The sequence below is a fragment of the Mastomys coucha genome, unplaced genomic scaffold, assembly GCF_008632895.1.
Source record: "Mastomys coucha isolate ucsf_1 unplaced genomic scaffold, UCSF_Mcou_1 pScaffold22, whole genome shotgun sequence".
In the NCBI taxonomy this organism is placed as follows: Eukaryota; Metazoa; Chordata; class Mammalia; order Rodentia; family Muridae; genus Mastomys; species Mastomys coucha.
In genome coordinates this window covers 214,035,113-214,049,439 of record NW_022196905.1, presented here as the reverse complement: position 1 = coordinate 214,049,439, position 14,327 = coordinate 214,035,113, and the positions used below count along the sequence as shown (strand labels likewise).

The 14,327-nt window shown below is 37.3% G+C and overlaps 1 protein-coding gene and 1 pseudogene across 3 annotated transcripts in view; both read right to left on the bottom strand.

Annotated features, from left to right (window-relative positions):
• Iqcm (IQ motif containing M) overlaps positions 1-14,327 on the bottom strand; it is a 693,129-nt gene that overhangs the window by 534,506 nt on the left and 144,296 nt on the right. The window lies entirely within an intron of this gene.
• Positions 9,949-10,287, bottom strand: LOC116069591 (annotated as a pseudogene).

Sequence of the window (14,327 nt, the reverse complement as noted above, 5' to 3'; positions counted from 1 at the left end):
GGACTGTGACAACAGAGGAACTGGCATGAAACTGGCAAGATAGAGTTTCTGGCAAGATGAGAAATACAGTGTCAGGCAGTCGGTCTGAGGCTCAGATGCTGGTGAAGCTCTATCTGCATGGAGAAGAATTCCAGGTGTATACTATGTGACTGACTACCTGTGACCACATAGTTGGGGGTCTTTGGGTTAGTGCTCCAAGGCAGGCACAGAAATAGGAAGGGATTTAGTTCCACTTCTGCCGGTCTCAAGTTTTGAGATTTCCAGGGTTTGAACATGCTCTATCTTGCCAGTTTCATGCCAGTTCCTCTATTGTCACAGTCCTTGTGCCCCACAGCTCTCAACTCTCTCTGTATTCAATATAGGACTTGAAGTTTTAGTTACAACAATAAGACAACTGAAGGAGATCAAGGATATAAAAATTGGAAATGAAAAAGTCAAAGTATTACCATTCATAGATGATGTGATAGTATACATAAGTGACCTCAAAAATTCTGCCAGGAAACTCCCACAGTTCATAAACAGTTTCCACAAAGCGGCTGAATACAAAATTAACTCAAAAACATCAGTCTTCCTGTTACAAACGATAAACAGACTGAGAAAGAAATAAGGAAAACAACATTCTTCACAATAGCCACAAATAATATAAAATATCTTAGTGTAACTCTAACAAAGCAAATGAAAGACCTGTATGAGAAGAATTTCCCATCTTTGCAGAAAGAAATTGAAGAAGGTATCAGAAGACAGATCTCCAATACTCATGGATCTGTGGGATTAACATAGTAAAAATGGCCATTCTACCAAAATCAATCTACCAATTCAATGGAATTGTCATCAAAATTCCAAAACAATTCTTTACAGACCTTGAAGAAACAACACTCAACTTCACATTGAAAAACAAAAAATTCAGGGTATCTGAAACTATCCTATATGATAAAAGAACTTCTAAAGATATTAGCATCCCTAATCTTAAGCTGTACTACAGAGCAATGATAATAAAAAATACATGGTATTTGCATAAAAACAACAGACTGATCAGTGGAATCAAATCCAAGATCCAGATGTAAGTCCACACACTTATGAACACCTGACATTTTTACAAAAAAAGCCAAAACTATACAATGGAAAAAGAAAGCATCTTTAACAAATTATGCTGGTCTGACCGGACTACATACATACATGGGTATGTAGAAGAATGCAAATATATTGATACTATTACCTTGCACAAAACTCAAGTTTAAGTAGATCAAAGCCCTCAACATAAAACCAGATACATTAAATTTGCTAGAAGATAAAGTAGGGGCAAACATTGAATGCATTAACACAGGAGACAACTTGCTGAACAAAACTCTGTAGGCTTAGTTTTTTTGTAAACTGACTATAATAAAGGTTCTTAAGTGCTTCAACCTCCCTTCTAGCCTACCTACCACAGGTAGGGGATAAGAAAGGTTAATAGGACTTGGGGGATGTGGGCCTGTTTAGAAGTAGTTCTTTGGGACAATTCCAATCTTCATTATCAGTGCAAAACACCAAACACAAATCAGAATCAGCAGCTCCGTCCAGGAGAAACCGAGAAGCTCTGCTGAATTGGCATGAGTCAGTTCAAGTAGCAAGAAGCAGCCTAAATACCACAAAAAGTTCTCTGGCAAGTTTCTCTCTACAAAGTCATGACAAGCAAATGAAGATCAGCAAAGACAGCAAAGCACTGCAAGGTGAACCAATGCAAGAGTGCCCTCCCACTCTCCATGGGGTTATACAGACAGCAAAGCACTATAAGGTGAACCAATGCACGAGTGCCCTCCCACTCTCCATGGGGTTATACTTACATTCTTTCTAAACATCATGCATCCTCTCAAGATCCACTCCAGCAAAACATGCCCTCTCACAAGACAGCTTCCAGAAAAACATCACATGACACAACTGAGTCTCCAGAGACACCAGAAACTTCTACTTCAGAATACCAATAGCTCAGGCTGTTTTTGTTTGTTTGTTTGTTTATTATTGGGACCTCATTAAACTGAACAGCTTCTGTGTGGTTTATGCTGGTATTGAGACCATATTGGGACATGTGTCCAGGGTCTTTCATAGCCATGTGCTTTAGTAGCTTCTCTTCTTTTTGGTATCAGGAGCCTCTGTTGCTTATAATCACTTCCTTTTATGGGCTATAGGTTGGGCAATTCTCTCATTCTTCCAAAACTCCACAGGCTGTACCCATGAGATATCTGATATGCTAACTAGGGAGGCAGTTGTCTTTGAATTTGTTAGAAGCTGAGGTAGCCACAACAGAACTGAAATGGGTAAAGGTGGAGGACTTCTCTTTGTATTTTCTAAACAGCAAAAGTGTTGATAGCCCTGCTCCATTAGAGAAATGCAGATGTGATTATCAAGTATTCACAGATGCTATAGCAATGAGCAGTCAAAGATGGTTTTAAAGATTGTCTCATCTACTCACTTCAGGCTCAAGGGCTATTCTCGGTTGATAAGGTCTGATGTCAGTCACTGAGTGTAGATGTACTTCATTACATGAACTGAGCTTCCTGCCACCAGCAAATTTTGACTTGTCAGTGTTTGGCCCTTTCTTCACAAATGCCTCTCAGGACCATGACAGGTTAAACCTAGATTCCCAAATTAGATCAAATTTCTTGAGAGGAAACTGGCTATTGCAATCCAAGTCACACAAAGTGACAAAATTTGATTATTCTTTACTACTGAACTGTCTCCCAGGGGAATTACTGCCATATCTCACAAAATCTGTAATTGGTCTTGAGCCTGCTAAGGGCTATTGGCTTGTCCTGGGGGTAAGCCAGCTCGTCATTTTTCACTAGTTTCCTGGTTTGACTTTTGGAAGAGGCTTCTGCCACCCACATCTCACTGGAGAGCTGTGCTCTGGAGCTATATCCAGCTTGGTTTATATTTTAGTGGGCTGCCCATCTTTTTTCTCATACTATCAGGTTGTTCTTTCACTATTTTTATTATTTGTTGAAGCTTTTTTTTCTGTCTCTTTGTGGCATGGTCTTATATTTTCTCATTCTGACTCTTCTCCTTTATTGGGTCACAGAGATAGAGTGTCTAGTCTGTCATTTTACTTGGAAGTCTTTTTCTCATGTAACTAATACAAACTGTTTAATGAATTAGTTACTCAGTCAATCAATCTGGTTACTTATTTTCTATTTATCATCTATTAATTGTCTTCTATTATCTACCTATGAATCTTAGAGTTTCTATTGCTATGATGAAACACCATAACCAAAAAGCAAGGTGGAGAGGAAAGAGTTTATTCAGCTTATGCTTCTACATTGCTCTTCATTACTAAAGGAAGCCAGGACAAAAACCCAAACAGGGCAGAAACCTGGAGGCAGGATCCGATGCAGAGGCCATGGAGGAGTGCTACTTACTGGCTTGCTTCCCCTGATTTGCTCAGCCTGCTCTCTTATAGAACCCAGAACCACCAGCTCAGAGATGGCACCATCCACCAAGGGCTGGGCCTTCCCACCTTGATCACTAATTGAGAAAATGCCCTACAGTGGAATCTCATGGAAGTATTTCCTCAACTGAGGCTCTTTCTTCTCTAATGAGCTTGTGTCAAGTTCACACAAAACTAGCCAGTACACTATCTCTATGTCTAAATAATGAACAATGTGGGCATAAAATAAGGTGTGAAATGGATTGAAACAAAGCTTCCCACACAGAATTTGGGATTTTCTCTGCCCAGAGTTATATTTGCATCTAACATAGAGCACATAATCCTTTCTGCTTTTCTTTCTATCATATTATTTTGTGATTCAAGAAGTTCTTTTGAACCTTGGGTTAGGGAATAACTTCTCAGATTTGATTCCAAACAACTTACAACAAAAGAAAAAAACATTGTTTATCTGTATATTAACAAAATTATATTTTTTGTGCTTCCATGGACATGACAAAGAAAGAGAAAAGTCATGTGAAAAGAAAGAGAAAAGAAAACTTTATTTTGCAAATCATGTGTCTGCTAAGTGACATGTATATAAATATAACAGTACAAATATAGAAAATATACAAAAACTACATACTTTGAAAAATAAGCAAAAGATCTAACTAAAGTTGTTTTCAAAAACATACAAATGGTCAACAAGTGCATAAAAAGATACTCAATGTTAGTCATTATTTCAGTGAAAAGCATAGAATACCAATAAGCTATGTTACAAATAAAATCTATAATGAAAAACTATATTATACTCATCATCAAGAAAAATAGCTTTAGTAAAAAGGCATAATAGCAAATGTTGACAATGTAACAAAACAGGACCCCTAATGCGCTGCTCATGACAATGAAAAATAAAGCAGCTGCTTTGAAAATAGTGTGTCAATTCCCTAAATGTTTAAATGAAAGTATAATATGACCCACCAATTCCAATGACACACTCATGACAAATATGTCCATAAGATCAGTTGCACTTTAATGTTCATAGCAGAATTATTCACAATAGCCCCAAAGTGAAAAATCTTTACAAACTGTTAATAGATAAAAGTTGATTCACAATATTACATTGCCTAGATGTACCACATTGGCAACAAAAAGAACGGAAGTACTGCTTTACACTACAGAACAGAATTTAAAACATCATGCTAAATGAAAAATTCTGGTCACAAAATTCTAACCATAATTATATAAAATGATTATGTGAATCATGATTATATGAAATCTTTAAAGCAAGCAAGTGAGTAGATAAAAGAGTGTTTGCCTGAGGGTGAGGAGATGAGGGATCTAGGAGAATGACAGATAGGAAGTGCAGGGTTTTGTTTAGGAGTATCAAAATGCTTTAAAATTATGTTGAGATTGACGGGCTTGTTAATACATGTAAAGCTATTGAACTGTATAAAGGATGGAGTATGTGGTATGCAAATAGATACCAATAAAGTTATTATACACATGTACATGCACATGGAAGGAAAACAAATTGCACTGTTATTCAGCTTTTCTCCACCCTCCAAAATATTCTTAGTGATGAATGCTATGATGTACTGCTTAGATGCAGCTTTAAGGATTAGAGGATTTATTTTTGCAACTGCAAAAGATGTTATCTATTGGTGGCTCATAGCTAAGGCTCTTTCCAGAAATTGCCTTCAGTAAATAAAATTCTCTGAGGATACAGCTCATCCTAACCAAGGCCTACACTGAATTTCTGTTTATTGTAAGCAGGGAAAGACTTGTCTGTTCCCTGTGTCTTTAACCATTTGTGAATGGCAGGCTTAGCTCTGGAGCTCTCTAGGAGATCATGCGCAAATGTATCATACTTCAGCATTTCCCTCACTGTTTTGTAGGCGTTGTTTCTAACAGCTCTTGCAAATAAACCTTCATCTCAGACTCTGTTTCCGAGGGAGCTGAACTTAAACATTCTGCACTGAGTGAATGTGAGTAGTCCTTCCATGTTTACTGTAAGTGGTCTTCAACAGCCACATGGCAGGTACTGAAACTGTTAAATGAAATGAATTCTCCTTTAGAGACTGACTTGTTCTATATGTAGAGAATGGACTTATGCATGGCCAAAGCTTTCATTTTCTATTGATACCTAAAGTATTTATTTCTAGGGCTCAATCTTGTTTTATAATTTAGACAAACTCAACTCTTTCCACAATTTCAGCTACCAAATAAATCTTTCTGGTGATTAATGTCAAATCCTCGCCAGGATGCTAGGCACTCCACTTGCCTATCCTGTGGACTCCTGATTAAGATTGAATGCCACTCTGTGCTCTGCCTGTGAACTGTGAACTAGCCAAATCGTGAGCGTGACAACTCGAGGCAAAACGTTCTATGTGGCCCCTTATATTTCAAGGACAGGGTGGAATAAAAATAAAAATGGAAAAATACCTGGAAACTTGTAAGAAGAAAGTTGAGGGAAAGGTGACACAAAGATCATTCTTAATCAAGAAGTGCTTTGCAACTCAGGATTCAGAGCTAAGCACACTCCAATCAAAGCTATTAGAAACAATGACTGAAAGCTAAAGCTGTCTATGAAGCATCCAGGAGTAATTATCCCTAAAAAACGTTGAATGAAAATGAGGAGTTGATGGCTCCTAGGTATGGTTGAGGAGATGGGTTTTAATCTAGATATTAGGAACAGAACAACCAGAAGTATCTGAAAGAGTCCAAAATGAACCAAGCCATGGGAATAGGAAGAAGGAGAGTTAGGGTAAGACAGAGGGCAAGCAAACCAACAGAAAAGTAATGGACCAAGAGGCCAAGAGAAAGCCAGGAGCTGAGAGATGATATGGCTGCAATGACTAGGTTATATAGAGATCAGGCTGGGGAAGGGCCAGCCATTAGCCTAGAGAGATTTAGAGTAGGAGGCTGGGCCAGAAGTGCTGGGAGGAGCCACAAGTACCCTGAATGAAACTAGTCCCAGTTTCTTTGGGACCTAACAACAGCTTGGTAAATGAGATGTTAATATAACCTCTGACTTAACAATCTAAAACAAATTACCATCTCTGATTTCAACTAAATCTACTCAAATACCCATTCATCAATCACTGGTCTCACCCCTGGTTATTCATCTTGAATTCATCAAGAAACTCTTAACTAATTCATAAACGTTGCCCCTCATATCTTAAAAAAAAAAAAAAAAAAAAAAAAAAAAAAAAAATCTCAGTAACCATGGATCTCATTCTTTCTCCAGGTAGGTAGAATTGTGTTAAAAAAAATACTGCCTTAGTGTGGGGGACTGGTTTTGGTCCTGTGTGTGTGTGTGTGTGTGTGTGTGTGTGTGTGTATTTACTCTGCACATACTATGGAGGTCAGTGTAACCTCAGGTGTCAGGTGTCATTCTTTAGGGCTCTTCATCTTTTCTTTGAGACAGGATGTCCCATGAAGAGCACTAGATTACAAGTGGAAACTACTGTATCCAGCATTTTCACAAGGGTTCTGGGAAGTGAACTCATGACTTCCAATTAACTAAGCAATGTACCTAGAATTATATAATTTTTTATTTTACATTCAGGGAGATAATTTTTAGCTGGAAATATCAGTTAGCAAGCTCACAAGATACGAGTTGATTATTTTCATCTGAGAGTTCAATAACAATAATAAAATATAAACTCTAACTGCACAGATAGTTTGGCCACTGTTATAATCTCCAGAGGCACAAGGACCAGTAGCATAAAGTAATGCTAAGGTAATTGTAGTAAGAAAAAAATAAATATATTCCATCTTGGCTGCTCTTAACCCAATTTGCAGCCCTCTGGGTCACATTTTTCTCAATCCCATGGTGACTCTCTTCCTTCCTGGCCCCTTCCTCATGGTCTCTAGCCAGGGAAACCTAAACCCCACCTACATCTTTTCTCACCAGCTATTGGTTGCTGGCATATTTATTCACCAATCAGAATCAACTGGAGGCAGGGTCCCTCAGGCTTCATCCAGACTCCAAATCTTGCAGGCCACCATTTAGCATTATGATAAACAGTAAAAGACAAAACCTCAACATGTAATGCACAAAGAATATCTGACGTGCCAAAACTATGTATCACTCCACTAAACCCTATCCTTCCATTTTTATCATTACAGTGATTTAGTAAAATATCAATCCTGCATACATCTGTATTGATACACTTGCCACTAATACTAAGCTTTTCTTTATCTTAATTTCAGTGAATTGTGATTCAAAGCCCTTACATGGATTGGGTGTCAGTGGTAATATGCAAAATTGATTTCATTTTCAAGGTTAAAGGGCAGACTAACTTTGCATTTGGTCTCCACCTGTCTACCCTAATATTTATATTTGATTTTCTTAATAATTTTAACTATCTGAGTCAGCCTCTCAGCGGACAACCATGTTAGACTCCTGCCTGCAAGCATAACAGAGAATCATTAATAATGTCAGGGATTGGTTCTTGCCCGTGGGATGGGTCTCAAGTTGGGCTGCTTATTGGATGGCTGTTACCTCAGTCTCTGCTCCATCGCCCTATCCCTGCTTTTCTTGTACACAGGATAAATTTTGGGTGGAAACTTTTGTGGGTGGGTTGGTGTTCTTACCGCTCCATCTGGGTTTCTGCCAGGGTATAGGAGGTGGCCTCTTCAAGTTCCATATCCTCAATGTTGTGAGTCACAGCTAAGGATACCTCCATTGATTCTTGGGCACCTCCCTTATCCCAGGACTCTGTCTCATCCTGGAGATGCCCCCTACCTCCCAACCCTGACCAGTTGCAGATTTTTCACTCATTCTCATAGACATTTGGCTATTTCTCCTGTCTCTCCCATACCTGATCCAGAACACACGCCAATTCTCCTCCTTATTTCCTTTCCCATTCAGCTCCCTTCCTCCATCTGCCTCTTAAGACAGATGCAGACATCAACAGCCAAACTGTAGATGGAGCTTGGGGACTTTTATGGAAAAATAGGAGAAATGATTGTGGCTTATGGAGGGGATAGGAACTCCAAAGGGAGACCAACAGAATCAACTAACCTAAACCCTTGGGACTCTCAGAGACTGAACCATAAACCAAAGAACATACATGGGCTGGACCTAGGCCTCCCACACATACACATAACAGATATGCATCTTGGTCTTCATGTAGGTCCCGAACAACTGGAGAGGAGGGCTATCCAAAAAGCTGTTGCCTGTCTGTGGAATATATTCTTCTAGCTGGGCTGCCTTGTCTGGCCTCAGTGGGAGAGGATGTGCCTAACCTTGTGGAAACTTGATATGCCAGGGAATAGCCAGGGAGACTCAGAGGAGAAAGGAGATGGAGATGGGGGAAAAGATTGTGGGAAGAGGTGACCAGGAAGAGGGCAGTGAGCAGGATGTAAAGTAAATAAGTAAAAATATAAATAAATTTTTAAAAAATGAATGGAAAAATAAAACCCTATTTGAGGACTGCAAGAAAATCATATTGCTGATATCTACTCTTTTTCCATATTGCTTGTAAAAAATAAATGCCATAATTTCCATTTTTTTCAAAAAAATAAATAAAACTAAATAAATTTAACTATATTTCATTAGCCCCTAGATATCAGGTAACCTACTGATTGCTCACTTTTAATGTATATTAGACTCTAGTCCTAACTCCACTTAAGTATTTTAAATTATTCTCACTAGTTATATTTTACTTTGTCAGAGGAAACTCTTAAAAATTACATCTATAATTCTGTCACCAATAAGCACTTTCCTTTTAGCTAGTTCTCCATTAAAGTCCAGACACTTTTCCTTTCTTTGTTCTGTTCTTCTTCAAATGTAAACATTAGTTTCCCAAGCACACAGTTGCCAAAAGAAACTTAATACTTGAACACTATGTTGAGAGCTGCCATGCCTAACAGGAAGTATGCAGAGCACACCTTCACTAGAATTCAATAGACTTCATGGAGTGAGTGGACTGTAGCGCCCTCGTCTGAGTCATATACTATTGCTCACAGACCTAAATGTTTTTATTTAACAAGGAAATTGGGTTATCAGATTTACCTCCACTTCAAGTGTAAATGCAAGAACCTCAACTTTTGAAAAAATGGATTTACCAGTTCTTAGGAAAACTAATTAGGTTAGTCATAGCTAGAATTATAACACTGACCATGGTCAAAATTACTTTCTATCAAATATTATTTCTAATTCAATGAAGTAAAGAAATTAAAATAAACTAGAAAGATATTAGTGAATTCATATAGTTTTCTCCAAAATTATTCTTGCATCTTTTTGTTCACATATTTGTGTTTTCTAGTTTGAATAAATATTCCCTGTGGGTCCCACAATGCTAGTGAAAGGCTTGTCAGTGGATATTTCTGCATTTAACTTTGGGCTAATGTTTACATATTTAAGTGATGCTCTATGGAATATGAGATAATCTGCCAAGTCCTTCTTTACTTTGAGAGTTTTGCTTACATCATCCCATTTCTTACTGATAGTTTTGAGACACATTGTCATCTAGCACATTATTAGAAAGAATACACTTGCAAACTTAAGTTAATGGCTTTATCCCAACATATTTAGTTGGTTACAGGACAATTATGATGTCAAAAACATTACTAATGCAATTCATGGTATAGTTCCCCCATCTTACAGTACAGATTCTATCAGATGTAGCATCTCCAAAACACAAGACCGATGTATGAAATGCATATGAATTCTGCTAGACCACTGCACAAGTCACAATGTATAGGCTTTTCTCAGTTTAACCAAATGTTTTAGAGATTGCTCCATTGTTTGTGGTCCACTGGTTGATATTCTGACATTAGCCCTCACCTAAGACTTCATCAACACACTTTTTAACTTTATCATGTGTTTCATCAGCATTGAAGCCAATCTTGTCATAGGTTTAGTAGTACTTCTCCATGGTGGCTTTGGCCACAGAATTTTTTAAAAAGTGCTTATCATATACCAAGAAATATGCTTTGTGCCAGTATTCCAATAAATGATAGTGTATATACATGGCCTTCTAATTATGTTCTAGAGAAAGAGATAGATGTTGATAAAAACAATTATATAAACCAATGCAAAACTGCAACTGTGACAAAGAGGTGAAAAGTTACCATTGTTATAATTGACAATTTTGATCTCATCAGGCACAGTAGAAGTAAAAGCAATCTGTAAGCTAGGGAAGGTTCTTTTCAACAGAATGGCAGTTTGTTAAAGACTTTTGTTGAGAAAGGACATGGAAAAATGAGGATGTTAAACTGGAGGAGAAACTAGGTTACAGAAAGAGAATCAGCAGAGCCATACATATGAAAGTCTAAAACATTCATCACCTGGTCCTTTAACAGAAAGCTTGTTGACCTCTACTTGGGGTGACATTATCCTAGTCTTAAGGAAAATCCTTCATGTTTACTCAACACCCCTTGAGAACTGGAAAACTGCCTGTGCTGGCTAGTAGAAATAAGAATAGTTCATAGCCTGCACCATACACAGGTTGTCTCCTTTGAACCTTTAACTAGTACTTTCCTGGCTTTGACTATTTTCATCGTGTACATGTTCTATTGGTATTCAATTTAAATAGGAGGGAGCCATGACACACTTCTGATTTGTTTCATGTTGCTCTTCATATACATTCTGTTCTTCAAACTCAAACCTTTTTAGTCATTTCTGACTTGAGCTACACCTCAACTTAAGAGATAGATCCCCCCTCCCAGAACTGAAGCCTAAAACTTCTTTCTACACAATAAACTGCGTAACCACTATGGGCTCACCATGTTTCTTTCTTTATCTTTGAGGGGTGGGTGCTGTACATGCCTGGTGTCCCATATGAGAAAACCAGTTTCATGTTTTTGTTAATTATTTTATTCCTTAAGGCTTTGGTGTTCCTTGGTTAAAGAATATTCAGAAGTAGAAAGGGAAAATGTAAATAAAGGAAAAGATAAGCACGGACACCAGTTTATCTTTTGGAATTACTTTTACTGCATATCATTGTCTTCTTCTCGTTCTGCAGTTAAAAACCACAGGAATTTGTTAACTTCAGATAAGTAAACAGTAACTTTTATCTGTACTGTCCAATTTTAAATATTTTGCTTGTATTATTAGCCTCATTTTCTCTGAATTCTTTTGTTGATTGTCATAAAATTTTATTTTAAAGACATTTATTCTAGAATTAATGGTTTAGCTCAGGGATAGAGCACATGATACGGCTCACAAAGCTCTGGTTTTGATCTTCAATGTGGCATTAAAAAAATAAAAGAACAGGAAGATAGAAAATGTATGTTCTAGTGAAATATAATTTTAATTTATTAACATTTTGTGAAAATTTTAATGAAGGTTAGGATGGGAAGAAAGGTTGAAAACACTGTTAGGCAGAAATACTAGTAATGTTGTTAAAACCTAAAAAGATTTTCAAAAATGCAAATTAGCAAAGTCTGGGTTAGAGTTCCAGAGTTACCCATATGGTCAGTAAACTTTTTTTTTTAAGATTTATTTATTTATTATATGTAAGTATACTGTAGCTGTCTTCAGACAACCTAGATGAGGGTATCAGATCTCATTACAGATGGTTGTGAGCCACCATGTGGTTGCTGGGATGTGAACTCAGGACCTTTCAGAAGACCAGTCAGTGCTCTTAACCACGGAGTCATCTCTCTAGCCCCCCAGTAAACCTTATGTCAACACAAAATGGAAGTTTTCTATAGCTCATTCTTTCAGATAAAGATATTCCTAGCTCTGTTTCTTGAGCTACAGATCTATGATAGTGTCATTTTGGGCCACCCCAATATCTTCACACAATTTTATAAGATGTAGTATATTCTTCATCTATACTTAGAAACTTTCTGAATATTCTTGATCCTCTACAGAATTCCACCCAGTTGTTTGGTTCCTGGCTGCAGAGGTGCCACCCCATGATGGCAGGGATGATTTAGTAAGACAGAGAAGTTCACAATATGACAAGCAAGGAAAAAAAAAAGGAAGACACAAGAAACTGCCAAGGCAGAACACAGCCATCTACACATGCCACCAGTAAATTCCTTCTTCCAAGGACCCCACTGCCCACTTCACCACCTGCCTGTAGTGCTGTATCAACAATCCATCAAGGGATGGATCCACTGAAGTCCACATTCTCGTGGTATCAGTAGGAAAATCCATGCACGACATACCCAGAAGTGTGCCCTACTCATCCAGTCAGCTTAGTCCAGTTAAGGTGACAATAGATATTAACTATTACAACTTTTAGCCCAATTATTTTTCTAGTTTGTTCAACTTAAACCTAAACAAGTAAGGTTCTTCCTTTTTGCCAGCAGTAGCCTTTGCCCATACCATAATGGCCACTGCATCCACCATCAATGAAACTAACAGCATGAAGTTATATCCAGAGGTTGATTTACAGTATCAATAAATTTGCCATCTCTGGGGAATTCCTGACTACAAAATCATTAACTAATTAAATTAAAGGGTAAAGGAAGAAAAGACTTCCTAATTTAGGTCACAGTAAACCCAGCAGTGGTAAGAAAAGTGGCAGTTCATTAAATATTTCACCAGGAAAAAAATCCTTAGGCCATTGCTTGTGCAGATTAAATAGCATTGGACCCTTTAATGTTATGAGCTTGTGTTTCTTTACTATAAAATATTTATTTCCAAAAGCAACTCATCAAAATGTGAATAATTAAAATTTTATATGAAAGATTTATTTCAAAATAGTTCCATTGCTTATCAAGTAAAAAGGCATTTCTTCATTTAGAAAATTCTGAAAGCTATGTTTTTAAAATGTAAATTCAGAAACAAAATCAAATCTTTTAAGTATGTGCATCAATTTGTATGCATTACAATCTCTGGGCATAAAGTATGTGAATAAAACAGCTTTGTTCATGATTCAATACATTATAAGATCTTAGAGAGACACCATACATTATCTGATAAAAATAATAAACACAGTTTTTATGAGAAAATCCATAAAAATCTAATCACATATTCACAATCGAGAGACAAAACATAAAGTAAACCAATATGTTTAAAGGGTAGACTTGGAACTATAATTACTTTAAAATTTAATACAAACTGAGTCAATTCCTTAAGAATTTTTATATTAAAACAGCTGGTATGTTCTGACAAAGCAGAACATTGCACAGCTAGGGTAGCTGCAGCCCTACTGTGAGCACTGTATGGATTTGTACTTTCTCACACTAACAGAAGTCAAGAAAAGTCTTTTCAATGTGTATATAGATGATTAATAGCTTTCTTGCTAGAAGCTGCCAAACAAATTTTACTGTTTTTATTTAGTTCTCAAAATAGTCTAGTGATGTTAATAAAGAAAGTTTTTGAAAAATGAACATAGCTCAGAATTTCTTATGCTGTGTCATTATAGTCCATACAAATAAAAAGGAAAGAATAGGATAAATGTACAGATGTGCTAAAATAACCTTGCAAAATAGTTCCTCATCAGCATAATCCCCAACAGTTACCTAGAACAACTGTATTTTCAGGAAACATTCTTTTAAAAACATGTCAGTATTTCTAGAGTCAAGCAAAGGCCCATTTGATTTACTAGCTCTGCCTATGTGTTGTGATTTGACAGGAACATAGGCCTGTTTCAAACACAATGGAGAAATTTCATGTGCTTTTGGAGGGATTTGCATGGTAATAACTTTGTATATCTTTAAAAAAGAAAAATTACTTCTTCCAACGATCTTCCCAAAGATCCTCAGTTATAATCCAAAACCATAACAAGAGGCACTAGACTGGCAGGTACCAAGGCTGGTGCTCAGTGAACACGACCTCCTTCCTACATTTACCTAACTCTACACCTTCAGGTCCTGTGCCTTACTGTGCTTTCCCTGTGGTGACTCCTGACTCCGAGCCCCACCATGGAGGAGTAGGCTCTGGTAGGTCAAGCTAAGCTGCTGCCTAACGCATTTGTATTACCTAGTAACCCTGTCAGAATCAGGGACTTGGATTTCA